The following is a 14,109-nucleotide window of genomic DNA, read 5'->3' as shown; positions in this document are numbered from 1 at the left end:
TGGCCTGTGATGTCAGAGGCAGATGTCAGAGGCAGTAGAGGTTGAACATTCCCACTAATATTCCATTTTGTTGCTCTGTGACAGATGCCAGCAGAAGGGCGGTCTGACAGAACAGTATTTGACATGGGAGTGCAGATGAAGTAAAGATGTAGAACTGAATTACTCCACGTGGAAAAAATGGCACCCACTGACATTCACTGACACTTGGTGAATGTTTATGCAAACCAAACAGTGGATGTGAGCACAGTGAGGTGATGGGTGGTTCATTTTAGCAGTGGTATCTGTGACAGCGGATCACCTCTACTGGTGCTGATTCTTGATGAGTGCAGCATGCAGCTCTCGTTGGTGAAAGTGCATTGCTAATGGCAGTGACTGTATTGAAAAATAGTGATTTGTAGCAGAGAATTTGCTCTATCAATAGTGTCATTGTGTTCTTTGTTGTAGTTTCCATGGAAATATAGAGGAGGCTTTACTATCAAAGTAACCTATGTAAAGGACAGAATTATGAACAAAATTGTGCTGAATGCTGGGACTCCTTCTAATCCGAGAGAGCTGGGAGTGCTGTAAGGCTCCATGTCAGGACAGGACCTGGGTATGCACCGCTCACTGCCTTCTCCCTTCCTTTGCCCATTCTCTATGCCACAAATCCCACAGAAGGTAAACCCAGATTCCTGGCTGGATGGGACCTGCCACTGGGACGGTCAGAATGAGCCCAGTGACTTACTGTGGGTTTTCACTGCAGACTGACTTACCTGTACTTCTGACATTTCAAACTCTGGACTAACATAGCTATTATTTGTTTGATTTCCCGAAAGCTTGGTCATGTCAAAATTTACTGCACATATTTTAAAAAAACTTAGTGGGAAAAAAAACAACAACAAAAAATAGAAGCAAGAACAGAAAGCAATAGAAGAGACACACGTACACAGATGGCTTCACCCAGCCTTTCCATCACTGGTGTAAGAGCAGCTCTTATCAAAGTCTTTCTGTCTGCTTATCTGAGTAAGTTCTCCAGTCTGTTTTCATGTCATAACTGAGAAAATCTACCAGATCTGCCCCTTGGCACTGCTCAGAAGTGAATCTCTCTCTGTTAACACTATGACTGAATGTTTTGGTTTATTCTTATATATGGACAGATTCCAGGAAATACTAATGCATCAAAATGCTTCTGGCAAGGAATTCAGATGTCCAGATTTGTAATCACCATCCTGAAAACTCCCACTCTCCCTCTGCTGAAGCTTCAGAGTGCTGCATTCAGTCAGTCAGGCTTCTGTGTCTGGGCCTGCAGCTCGAGCACAAGGTATGAACGTCCCACAGTAACATGGTTCAAAAGTCATAAAGATAGTCATTTAAAAGATTGACCCAGAACAATAGGCTTCTCACTAGTCTATCTGAAGGTAGAATTTGGACTGGTTTCTTCCCAAGCACACGTTTACTTCTACATGGCTTCCACGGTCCTTGAAAGCTCTCAACGGCTGTGAGCAACAGCTCTGCTGTCACACCTGCTATTCAGAGCAAACTAGATTGCTGCAGTTAAAAACTGAAGGTGCTCTTGTGTTTATTGTATAATTAGGGTGCTTCCAATACCAGTAACACTGTTATTAGAGACTGATAATCCAAGATAAGAATCTTATAGCGATTCTCACTCTTTTATTGCGTGAACATGTGGTGGGTAAATACAAGTGTGCTGCATAGTAACTGCCCTTTCTCATGCCTAAAGGAAAATAGGTCATGTGGCACTACAGAAAAGATTGCTTCTGTCAAGGTTCTGTCTCCTCAGAAAATCAGAATCCTTTTCTTCGCTCTTCTAAAGTCGGTGTTAGTGGTTGTGATCAGGTGACAGATGATTTCTTTATTACACGTTTCTTGCCATGCTTTACATCACTGAAAAATGCATTTAACATTTCTCAGCATATAGAGATGCTTTCTAAGATATGGAATGTGTTCTCGTCCTCCAAACACAAATTAACCCTAGCTATCAGAAACTACAGTATAATGACAAGCAAAGCCTATTTCTGAGGTATGCAGAAAGAGACAGGGTACTTGAGCACATCAAAGGCTCTTACACTTAAAACACGGGGCCCAGAATTGATGCAAAAGAGTAAAAGTGTTCATTCTTAAAGTCTGGGTTCAGCCAGCCACAAAATGTTGCTCTGAGCAGTCCCTCACCGTGAAGAGCTGAACTCCCCAGCACTGGATGGAAAGATCTGTGTCCCTTGCACCTCCCAAAGAGGCTCAGTAACTTTTAGGACTGAACAAACTGCTAATTAGTAGGGCAATTTGAATGCACAGTTATGATATCTGAAATATTTTGTTGTTTTAACTAGGAGCAACCATAACAAGGGATGAAGCACAGAGCTAGCTGGAAATCTAGACACAGGGATGCATCAAAAGCGACAGCTTTTTGAATGGGTTGTGACAGCTCCTCTAAAAAATCTATTTAAAGTTCAAGGGAGAAAAGCATGCAAATGGGAGGCCTGGCTTTCAAATGTCTACCCAGCAGCTTGCAAGAGCTTCCAGGGGAGCTGCTGGGAACTCAGAGGCTGCTCAGGACTCTAAGGATTTTATAAAACACATCTATTATTTAGTTGTCTAACTTGAGGCTCCTGCTTGCAAAGTCAGGTTTTGTATCTCCATAATGGGTTGGAGACTTATTCATGTACAAAAAGAAAGAGATCTGAGGATTACTAGTTTTGCTTACTATCCATCAACAACATTTTTGTTTTTCATCACTCAAAAAAACCCTCCAACCAGTAACAAATTAAAAAATTGAAATGTAGGAGTGCTGCAACAGGCTGGCTGCACACGAATCAGGTCTTTAACCTAATGGCTTGACACAGAAAAACGTAGGAATGAAACCAGTAACTGCGGTTGTTGCTTATCAGCTACACAACAAGAAATTTGAGTCAGCAAAGTGAGCTGTCAGTGCTGCACACATCAGATCAAGCAGGCAACTGCCTTTTGCTGCAGTTTAATAAACAGTGCACAAACTTAAAATGGAACTGTGAAGTGGTTACTCTGAAAGCCCACCATGGTACTGGAGGCCATAAAAAATTACTGTCATTAACCATTTTCACCTTCGCATGTGCTGGACTTCAGGTATTTGGAAACTCTTTTTTTCTTAGTTTTTCATGTTTTGGCAGAAAGAAACATACGTGGTTCTTGAGAAAGACAGTTTATTGTTTAATGAAACTGAAAAGTTAAAGTTTTAAAGTAAGTGAACAAAGTTACTGGGAATTTAGCATTCTGCTTGGCAACAGAAAATGTAAACCTCACTCCTGCAGTATATCCACACCAGCTCAGGCATCCAGAACAGACGTAGGTTGCCCTGAAAATAGCATCCTATTTTTTTCCACAGAAACTACCACATATACAAGGAGTGCAATGACACTGTTTCTCAGAGAAAATACTCAGCCACAAAACACTATTTTTTCAGCATAGTCACCACTATCAGCTATGCATTTTCACCAACAACGAATAAAACCCTCCATGCCATGCTCACAAAAATCTGCATTTGGCATTCTGAGCAAGAGTAATAAAGTAGGAGGCTTTCAGATTAGCCCTCATAGAAGTTGAGCAACTTACTATCTGTTTTCCACATGGAAGTGGTACCACTGGAGACATGTGCCAGAGCAGCTGAAAGCCTTCAACTGTTAAAACTGGATTCACAGAGAACATGACAGAGAAAATGGGTCTGGGTAGCTGGGTTGCCATGAATGGGGCTGCTGAAACCAACTGAGGTGGGAGGCTGGACCTTTCCTGTCACCTACAGCAGCACTAATTCATTGAAATTGGCTTTTGGCAGTGCAGAGAAGTAAATGAAGCAGAGGACAAGTTTTGAAAATATTTCAGAACTGACAACACACAACTTCAAAAACTGTATCTGCAAAAACCAAACACATTCTAAAATATGTTCTTTTAAATGCCTAACATGAGGTTTTTCAGATCAGCTTCTGGGATTCTGGGCCTAAAGTCCTCCATGGTGTGCTGCTCCCTTGGACTGTCAGGCATCTCAGTTCTGGGCTGCTTCTGATTTTAATTAGAGAGGAATAATGATACAAGGGATCTTCTTTCACAAATCCCAGAAGGGAGGATAAGAATTATAAAAGGTAAAGGAATACTTCAGACTAAAGGAAGCAGGGATTATGAATTACAGGAAATATACTATTATATTAAACGTTCTTGTAAATAGGCATAGTTTGTTTCTTATCAAAGGCTTACTTTTAGTTCCCTGTTCTACCTACTGCCTTTTGAAATGGATCCCAGGACTCAGTTCCTTTTGAGGTTGTTCATTTTATCCAGTGTGGGAGATTAATGTTAGAAAACAGGAAAAAATACTTTGCCTCAAAGCGTGCCAATAAAGGTAGCTGAATAACAGCACTTTGCAGGCAAAATCCTATACTAACTACATTTTGAGCAGAGCCACTGGCTGCAGTAAGGGCTGGAATGAGTACAACTCAGAAGTTGGCTCCTTCTGATAGAAGAAGGGAATCTCTTTTGAGTCGTACCTATTTCTATACAAGTGCGAACTGCAATAATGTGTGTCAATCACGTTTAGCATCATTTGGTCTTTGTTATTTTTGATTGGAATGGGCTTTACCTAACTCAGTAGAGCCTTTGAGCACCAGAGTCCCACAGGACAAGCGTGTTATCAGTGCTGTAGGAAGCAGAATTTTATAACAGCAATTCCCTCAATTAGGTTTTTGTCAGTGAAACGTGGTAACGTTTAAGCTCAGACACTGTCCTGCAAAACCTGATAATACAGCAAAATTCTGTGGTAATTGGAAACACGCAGCTTAAACATGCAATTTTTCTTTGTTAAACCATGAGGTGCATCTATCTCTCTGATCACCTGGATGACTGCTGCAGGTGGTATGACATCCTGCCATCAGCCTGGGGCAGCAGCTTTTTGCCAGGAGAGCCCTGCCATACTCTTGGGTTGGTCTTTTCTGGAGGCTCTTTGATCTGTAAATCCCCCACGGTGCAGAAAACGCAAGAGGTTCCTAGAAGTCCTGCATTATCAGTTGGGTCAGACACACTGTCAGAGAATCTTGTGTAACTTTGTGACCTGGTTTCTAAGAAAACTAAGAAGCTGAGAAGCTAAAAGTAAACAAAAATCAAAACAAGGCTGAATGTATTTTTCAAGACAGTAAAAAACACAATCAGACTGTGTTGAAAAAAATCAATCATCATCTTTTGTTTTCAATTACATTTAAACTATTTCTAAAAAAACTGAAGTTGGTTCTAATATCAGCAGAATCACAGAGTGGTTGAGCTCTGAATGTGCCTTTGCAGTACATGCCCAGGTCCTGCCCAGGCAGGGCCGCACAGAGCCACTTGCCCAGAGCCACATCCAGGTGATGTCTGAACATCTCTGAGGATGGAGGTTCCACAGCCTCTCTGGACAATGTGAGACATTTGTCTATGGATAGAAATGAGTGAAAAAAGAGACTTTGTTCTTTCCTCCTATCACGATTTACAAAGGTACATCTCACTTCTGTGAATCAGGGATTCAGGATGGATATTATCAGCTGCTTCTTTCCCTCTACTTCTTCACACGTGAATGATATCCATGACCTAATGGTCCCTCTCCACAGGGTAAATTGATTCAGGGAACTTCACGGCTAAGATACTAAGATACTAAAGATACTTGTTTCTCATGAAGGAGCGTTGGCTCCCAAAATACAACATAATACACAATCTGCAGCTCTGCAACCACACATCCAGCTTTAGGGCATCCTGCGAGTCTCTGATGAAATCCAGAGGAGAGGAGGGAATTTTGCATTGCACTGGAGATGTCAGGACAGCCATGTGTCTCAGAAGAACTCTCTTCATGACTCATATAAAACAGGACCAGGACAAAGGAGTAAACAAATCGCACCAGGGAGGACTCTTCCCTCCAAATGGCAAAATAAGGAAAAGGACAATAAACGAGAGAAAAAAACACACAACTATAATAAGGGTTTTGAGGTGAGACTGGGGAAAATGAAGATTATGAGTAGAAATGTGGTTTATTCCCTGCCAACATCTGCAAAAGAATGTGGGAGTGTGATGGGTGGAAAGACTGAGATCCACAATAGAAGGCTGAGCTTTGCACAGTCTGTCTGTGTGTGTCTTCTCTGAAGTCTGGCCACCAAAGGTCAATGCATCCTACTCTTTGATGATACTCTGCAGAGCAGTGAAACTTAAGGAAGACAACTCTCATTATTCCAATTTCTATCCCCTTATTGAGGATACTGTACTGTGGAACATTTTTTTTTTTTTTAAGCATCCTTAAAGTTGGTGGCAAATAAATAAGAGCAATGTTTGCTCTCTAGGCTCCCTCTTCTGGCTCTGGGCTTGTAATTTTCTAATGAGCACTTTTCTTGGAATCACGTTCACTCCTATTGTCAGTGATGATGCTGATGCATAAAGTAATAAAGAGGAAGTATTGGCAAACTAGGAGAGATTCCTTTCTTGCCCAAGGCAAGGAGTGAATTAGTAGGACAAGAAAAGTTCAATATTTTTAAGGTGTGGTGGCAAAAGCAATTTTAAAAAGCACAGAACTACTCTCCTAGTTATTAATAAATGTTAGAAATTATGCAGTTGTAATGTAGGATTTTCCTTCAGATCCAGTAAACGCATAATGTGGTATTGCTCTTCAACCTCTGCGTCTCATTTCTCAATAAGAGTTGAACTGGGACTAAAATATTTATCTAGTTTAGAGATATCTTTCTCCACAATAGACCCTAACAAACTGCTCTGAAGCCCAAAAGATGCAAATCTGGTCTCTGAATTCAGAAATACATTTATTTTCATTGGCAAACACAACCACAACTAAAGACCTGGCCATATCAAAAAGGGAATGGCACAGGAGCAGCACAGGGGTATTTGTCTCAGGGCATGCAAATACTATTTTTTTCCAAATCATTAAAGCCAGACAAGAGGCAGATACTTGAGAAAAAAATGAATCTTTGGGTGTGGTACCTTCTTTTTTCTCATAAAAGTACTTTGTATGTGTACAGAAAGAGGGTTACAGACCAGTAATAATATATCATTTTGTTTTTCTCTTCATTTTTTTTCCAGTTAACAATATCTAAATGATCAAACCTGCAGGTTTTTGTTTTGTTTTGTTTTGTTTTGTTTTGTTTTTCCCATTCTGATAAATCTTGCAGAGACCAAAAATTAGAAAATCACTTTCCTGGTCATATATTTCTGGATTACAGCTGCCCTGAAACAAACATAGGCAGTGCATGTGAAGAAGCAGTCAGACTTTAGAACTGAAGGATCTCTGCTTTGCTATATCATGAACAGCTGAACAGCAACACAAGGGCAGCAAGAGTTTCCCTTCTTTTTAGGACGCCTACTACTTTCCCTTCTCTTTAGGATGCCTACTACTTTCTACCGCATGAAAATACCAATATATATATATTTTTTTTTTTTCAAAAAATTCCATATCTCCATGAAGTTTGGCAGTGGTGTAGTCTTGGAGTCAAGAAAACTTTGTGGGGATTATGCAGGTCTGTTCAAAGTTTGTTGTAGCAAACTTTCAAGATATCAGAAACTGAACCTTTCCTGCTTGGTTTTAGCCCTGTATCAGTGCTCCCTGAGATGCTGAATGCACACGTGGCCTGCCTCTGAGCCTCAGCTTGGGACCTGCTGGCTAGATCCCTCTCCTTCCACCGTAATGTTCATGGGGAACCAAGAAGCTGTTCATTCCTGTTCTCTTCTGGCTGTGGTGAAGAAGTATTCATGCTGACAGCATGTTAACCTAGGACTGCAGAACGTGCAAAAGTAACCTTCTCCTTGGGAGGCCAACAACACCTTGAGGCTCTGCTACTGACTGCACAAATCTGAGAAAAGTGCACTGTGCAAAGGCTGCTACAGACAAAGCCTATGGGGGATTGACAGAGCCCCCATCCATTAGCAGCCACCTTGCTACCACATGCTGGTGCTGTGTCTTATTTTTTGTTCCTTAAGTTGAGAATATTGTGATTAATCTTTCTCTTGAAATCATGCAGCTCACAGCTCACTGTTGTTGCTGCAGTCATCACAGAGGTCCAGTGCAATTGTGTCCAAAAGCAGGGTTTTATCTGTTAGGCTGTATCTGAGCTACTAAACCCGATTTCATACTATGTCCCTGCACAGAAGCACACACACACAGATCCTAGCATTGTGGTCAATTCATTCAATTAATAAAGAACATCCAAAGAGCAGGAGTAAGAAAAGGGTTTGTGGGGCTTGTGGGTTGTGATGCTATTTGTTGTGTCTTCACTTAGAGATGGGCAATATGCAATATAGTATTTTCACAGTGAACCATTTTTAAAACTGAGGTATTATGTACTGAGGGAGTCATACAAACGCATAAACCACCAACATGGTATTGACATGGTTTACATCTAACCTGCACAAACCTATTTCCTCAAACTTGCAGTTTCGTGTGACTGAAGGCATTAAATGAATACACACCCTAGGGACAGCTTCTATCTGGGCATGAGCTGCTTGGTCCCTGTTAAATCCCTGTTCTTTTTCTATCTCTGTATATTACTGGGAGGACAATCATTTATGAACTGCCATAAGCTAGCACAGCTTATGAGATCCTTCTTTGCAAAACTTAAAACGTACAGGCACAAGCCAGCACATTACCCTACAGACCAACTGCAGCACAGTCTGGTTGTTGCAGATGCTCTGGGCAGGTGTCAGTGCTTTGCAACCATCCAGCCTTGAAACCCAAGAGATTTGTGGGTGGCAGGGGTTGCCCAGCTGCACCTGATCCACTTGCATTCACTCCTCAGCTGGTTTTCTGAGCTGCAAACTGACTTTTCTGTACGAGCACTGGAGTTCTTAGCATGGGTATCTTCAAAGCAAGGGGTTGGTAAACGAATGGTCTGCATATGCTTAACACTCAGCATTATTTCTATTAAAAGAAAAGGGCCAGTCTAAGGAGTTTTATGTCTTTCATCTGTTCTAACATGATATAAAGGCTGAAAATGGAAAGGAGCTAGAAGAACATAACAGGTGATTACTGACCTCCAGCAGCCCTCCTTGAATTATTCCCAATAGGGACAGTTTCAGGAAAAATGCAAATGATTCTGAGATAGGAAATGTATGCAACAAGATGTGGAACTGACAAAAAGGCAAAAGTACACTTGGACATTTTCCTATCTAGGCAATAAACCAAGTGACTTACTTTTCTTAACTTACCATTATTATGAGATGATGGAATTTAAGAACTGGCAGACTTGACGCTAGCTTTATATGACTAGGTCTCAAATGTAATTTCCCACACCAGGTAGGTAATTACATACTTATTATGGATTCTAAACATCAGAGGAGAGTGAAATGAGATTCATATTCAGTGATGAAGCATGCTGAGAAGAGAAAGTGGGAAAAGTTCCTTCGCTGATGATGTTTAAGACTATAAAAGAGTAGCATGAAGAGTGAAGTAGACATGAAGAGAAAACAAAGCTCTGGAAGAAGGTAGATAACAACTAATGAGGAAGGGTACTGGATTTGTGCAACGTGGGCACCGGTGAAAGGTTGAGAAACTCCTTTCACCTGGGTTTGGTTGTATAGATATAAATGTTAATAAAAAAAGAGCTAGTGAGTGATCCTTCCTTAAAACCTAGCCATTTTCCTACTACCTCTTGCAGTGTTAAGTTCCAGTCTGACTTGACACTGCTTAAGGAAATAATTCCTGCTCTTTCCCAGAAGCTTACTGCCTTGTCATTTTTGGCCTACTATTGCTCAGGTGGGGACAGCTGACGGGCCGGCAAGTTGTGAAATCCCTGAGAACTGTGAATGTTGTGGCTGGGTGTCTTTCAACTTCTGTTTTCTTTAGGATTAAAGTCATATTAATCTTTATCATCTCTGCATACATCTGAGACAACATAGCCTCCAATCTTTTCACTTTGTATTATAGAACTGTAAAGGTAAGTGGATACACAAAGGACCTTACCAGAATCAAACTTATCTTTCCAAGATTTTTGCTCTTTTGTGAGAATGGACACATTTTGTTACAGGTAAGGCAGCACTGCTTTTAGAATCCCTATAAACCCAAAGGGCCATTGCTAACATTAGTTGCTGACAGTAAATAGAAATACTTATGCAGTTTTTTTCACAAAGAATCAAAATTTATGAGCAGATGCTGTGTGTTTTAAGCATGATTTACCAAATGTTGATCCAAAATTAGCTTCTGTATATGGTATTCTATCAGTTTAAGCCATGGTACAAGAATGGAATGAGAAAATGCAGCTGGAATTTCCACTCTCCATACTACTTTTCCACGGCTATCTTGTTCTTATTAAAAAAAAAAAAAAAGGCTTGAAAACCCAAGATTTTATTTCATTCTTCATGTCTTATCAAAGCCTTTGGAAAGCCAAGGCACTATTAATATAGCCACCAACTCCTATTCTTCTAGTTGGTGTTTATCTCTGAATATACTACTTTTTCAAAAGTAAAATTTACTTCCTCTTTCATGGCATGAGTTCTAAGTACTTCAAATAGCACCTGCCATACCTTACTATTATTTTTAATCACTCTGAAGAGCACCTTTGCTATTACTTTGATTTTATCATTTAACAAATTTTTAATCCATGCAAGCTGTTTGCCCAGTGATCCATTATTATTTGACTTCCTTATTAGTTTATCAAAACTTTCTGAAATACACATAAATGACATCTTTCAGGTTGTCTTTATCTACGCATTAATAATCTACTCAAACCCTACCAAGGCATGTTATGTTTACTTGCACTTTACAGTTTCCGTAGGACTGTGAGGAGGCTGCATAGTCAAGCTGTTTCAAAATCTTTCTTAGATAATTTTGTAGCACTCATTCTATTACAACAACAGAAATACAGCAGCTTTTAACATTCTAGATACAACTTTTATTCTTAAGAATATGTTGTTTACAATCTCAGATTTTGCAGAATTTGGTTTATTAAGATTTCCCTTTCTTACTCACCCCAGTGAGTAGCATCACAAAAGTGTTCGAGGTTGCTCCAAAACATCTTCCAGGATGAGATATGCAGAGTCTATTGGTCAACATGTTTTTGCAATCATACTACTCTGGAATTTTCTGCTCTGGTATTTGTAGGAAATTTTTTACCAATTAGTCAGATTTAGAAGTCCTTTAGAACAAAGCTGAGCTTTAACACATTTTAATTACAGATTTCAAGGACTGAACAAGGCACTGCAATTTAGTTTGATCTCTGACAGCACAAGCTACATCTTTTTACTCTCACTGCATGACAGTCCATTAAACGTTCAGCCCGTGCTGAATGTAATTTCTTGTGTTTGACTATGGTAATTTTCACTAAAACATCTATTCTTTATTTAGATAGATCAAGAGATTGACAATCGATTATTTCTTTTGCGTGTGTGTTCCAGTAGTTAACAATTTCAATGTGAAAACAGATATGCCTTCTTTTAAATACATTTTATGTCATGGCAAGAACTTATTTTTTCATCTTAAAGCATCAGAGCACCATTAAATGACTGAAAATAATAAAAATATATATTGAAGTCCACTGTTAGGTATTTCATTTGGCATGAATGTAGTGATGTAGTGTTTCATTCCACAGGACTCTTGAATGCTTTCCAAGCTTGCTGCAGACAGGTATTGCTACATGTACCAGGCAAAGCAAGGCACCCATAATTAATAATTACATTGATACCAGCAACAGTACATAAAAATTTCAGAATGGGAATTAGAAAAGGGTGGCATATTTAATTGATGTGACAGGGAGATTTTGGTAAAATGCAATAATGTGAGTCTACAAGATTAATCCAGGCTTTTATGAACAACCAACTAATTTCCACATTCAGGCATCTACTATTGGCTTTAGTAAAGTCATTTTTTGGCACTCAGCAGTAATTGAGTTCTTTGTGAATTTCTTTGCTAATGCCAACTGAACTAGATAAAGTATGAATTGAACCCATTAAAAGAAATTGTTGAAACAGTGAGTCTTGTATCAGCTACCTTAACAGTTCCATACCACAGTATTTTTCTTTCTTTCCTTCTTTCATTTTCTTTACCTTTTTTCTTACTTATTTCTTTCATTCCTTCCTTCTTTTCCTCTTTCCCCCACTTTTCTTTCTCAGTTATCAGTTATTTATTAAACAAGAGGCCTGAAAATGGTAAAAATAAAAACTTTAATAAACACAACGTCTCTGTAAAAACACCTAGAAAAAAAAAAAATCATAGAATTACAGAATCATAGAATCACTCAGGTTGGAAAAGATCTTCACGATCATCGAGTCCAACCACAACCTAACCATACCACCCTAACTCTAACAGCCCTCCCCTAAATCACATCCCTGAGCACTGCATCCAAACAGTTTTTAAACACATCCAGGGGTGGTGACTCAACCACCTCCCTGGGGAGCCTACTGCAGTGCTGAACAACCCTTTCTGTAAAGAAATGCTTCCTACTATCCAACCTAAGCCTCCCTGGTGCAACTTGAGGCCATTTCCCCTCGTCCTGTCACCAGTGAGAAGAGACCAACCCCGCTCTTGCTGTAAGCACCTGTCAGATATTGGAAGAGAGCAATAAGGTCTCCCCTAGCCTCCTTTTTCCCAGACTAAACAGCCCCAGTTCCTTCAGTCTCTCCTCATGGGGCATATTCTCTAAGCCATTCACAAGCCTTGTTGCCCTTCTTTGGATCTGCTCCAGCACCTCAATGTCCTTTCCGTACCGAGGTGCCCAAAACTGAACACAGTACTCAAGGTGAGGCCTCACCAGTGCCGAGTACAGGAAAACAAAGAAGAAAAAAAATAAAAAGAAATAAAACAAAGAAGAAGAAAAAAAGAACAATAAAAAAAAGAACAGCATCTGCAAACAAAGGCAGGATCTACAGAAGATTTTGTGAAGACTCCAGGGAAATTTCTTGTTATTCATTTTTTTTTTTTTTTTTTTTTGTAGATTAAAATTTTCTTCTCACTTGAAAATCCTTAACTGAATAAATCAGCTAATGGCATGAGTCTGGCTTCTAAATTTTGTCTGGAAAAGTTGATCCAACACATGGTACAGTTGCAGTGAAGCAGATCTCATATCTGAACTCAACAGTTATTCTCTCAGCTTTCTGGTGGGGAAGTCAGCTAACAAATACACTAGCTATTTAGTTTATTTTGAAACATTCAAGCATTCGAGAAACTTCCCTCTATTCACCCAGAACTCCTTTTTGTAGGTACTCATTTTCAAAGTTTCCCACTATATACACAGAAAAGTAACATATGTTTCTAAGAACAACCTAACTCACATGTTTCATAGATTCCTATGAAAGCTCGCATTGCGACCTGGAGCATGAGAAATGTCAAGCTTTATATCCTTTAAACAAACTTAATGGAAAACTGCCTGCAGAGGCACTTATGCTCCGAAAATGTATATTTAAATATGAATATAACTATTTGTGACCCATTACAGAGGCTTTGTGAGAGCCAATGAAATTGTTAAAACATTTTTTAAGGTTATTAAAAATGTACATGAGTTTAGATTTCAAACACAGTCTATGATATTGCATTTTACCTTAGAGGGGGATGCCACACACTAATCTGAAATAATAAAGGGGCTTGGTAAAGATGTGACTTTCTGCCTTAACAATTGAAGCCCAGAGATCCTCAAAGCATTGCTCTGACAAAGTTCTCAGAAGAAAGAGAACTGTCATTGAATTTCTTGGTTGAAAATGTTGGTTGAAGTAAAAAAAAAAAAAAAAAAAAAACCAACAACAAAAAAAACACAACTGTCTATCATGCCAACAGCTTGGGAGATTAACTCAGTTATTAGCAATCAACAATCCCATCTTTTGGCTTTCTTTAAATGAATGACTGAACTGTATAAACTAAGTGATGAGTAGCTTTAATCATGATGTTCTTGTAAGAAATAAATAATAATAAATGACCTAACTGGGGATTAAATCGAGGCCTTTTGGCTACTATTCTTCTGTTTTGTCGACTAAACCACTAAAGCATCTGTCTGACCTAATTTGTTTGTTTTGTTGATATAATTCACTAAGCCTATAACTTCAGATGAAGTCTACAAAGATAGTTGGATGATTCAGATTAGCCTGCTTGGGTAAATGAAAAAAACCAAAAACCATAAGCCGTTTTAAAAGAGTTTATACTCTTCCTAC

This window comes from Phasianus colchicus, chromosome 6, assembly GCF_987193195.1.
Source record: "Phasianus colchicus chromosome 6, bPhaCol1.hap1.1, whole genome shotgun sequence".
Lineage (NCBI taxonomy): Eukaryota > Metazoa > Chordata > Aves > Galliformes > Phasianidae > Phasianus > Phasianus colchicus.
The sequence above is the reverse complement of the archived record's forward strand: the minus strand, read 5'-3'. Positions refer to the sequence as shown.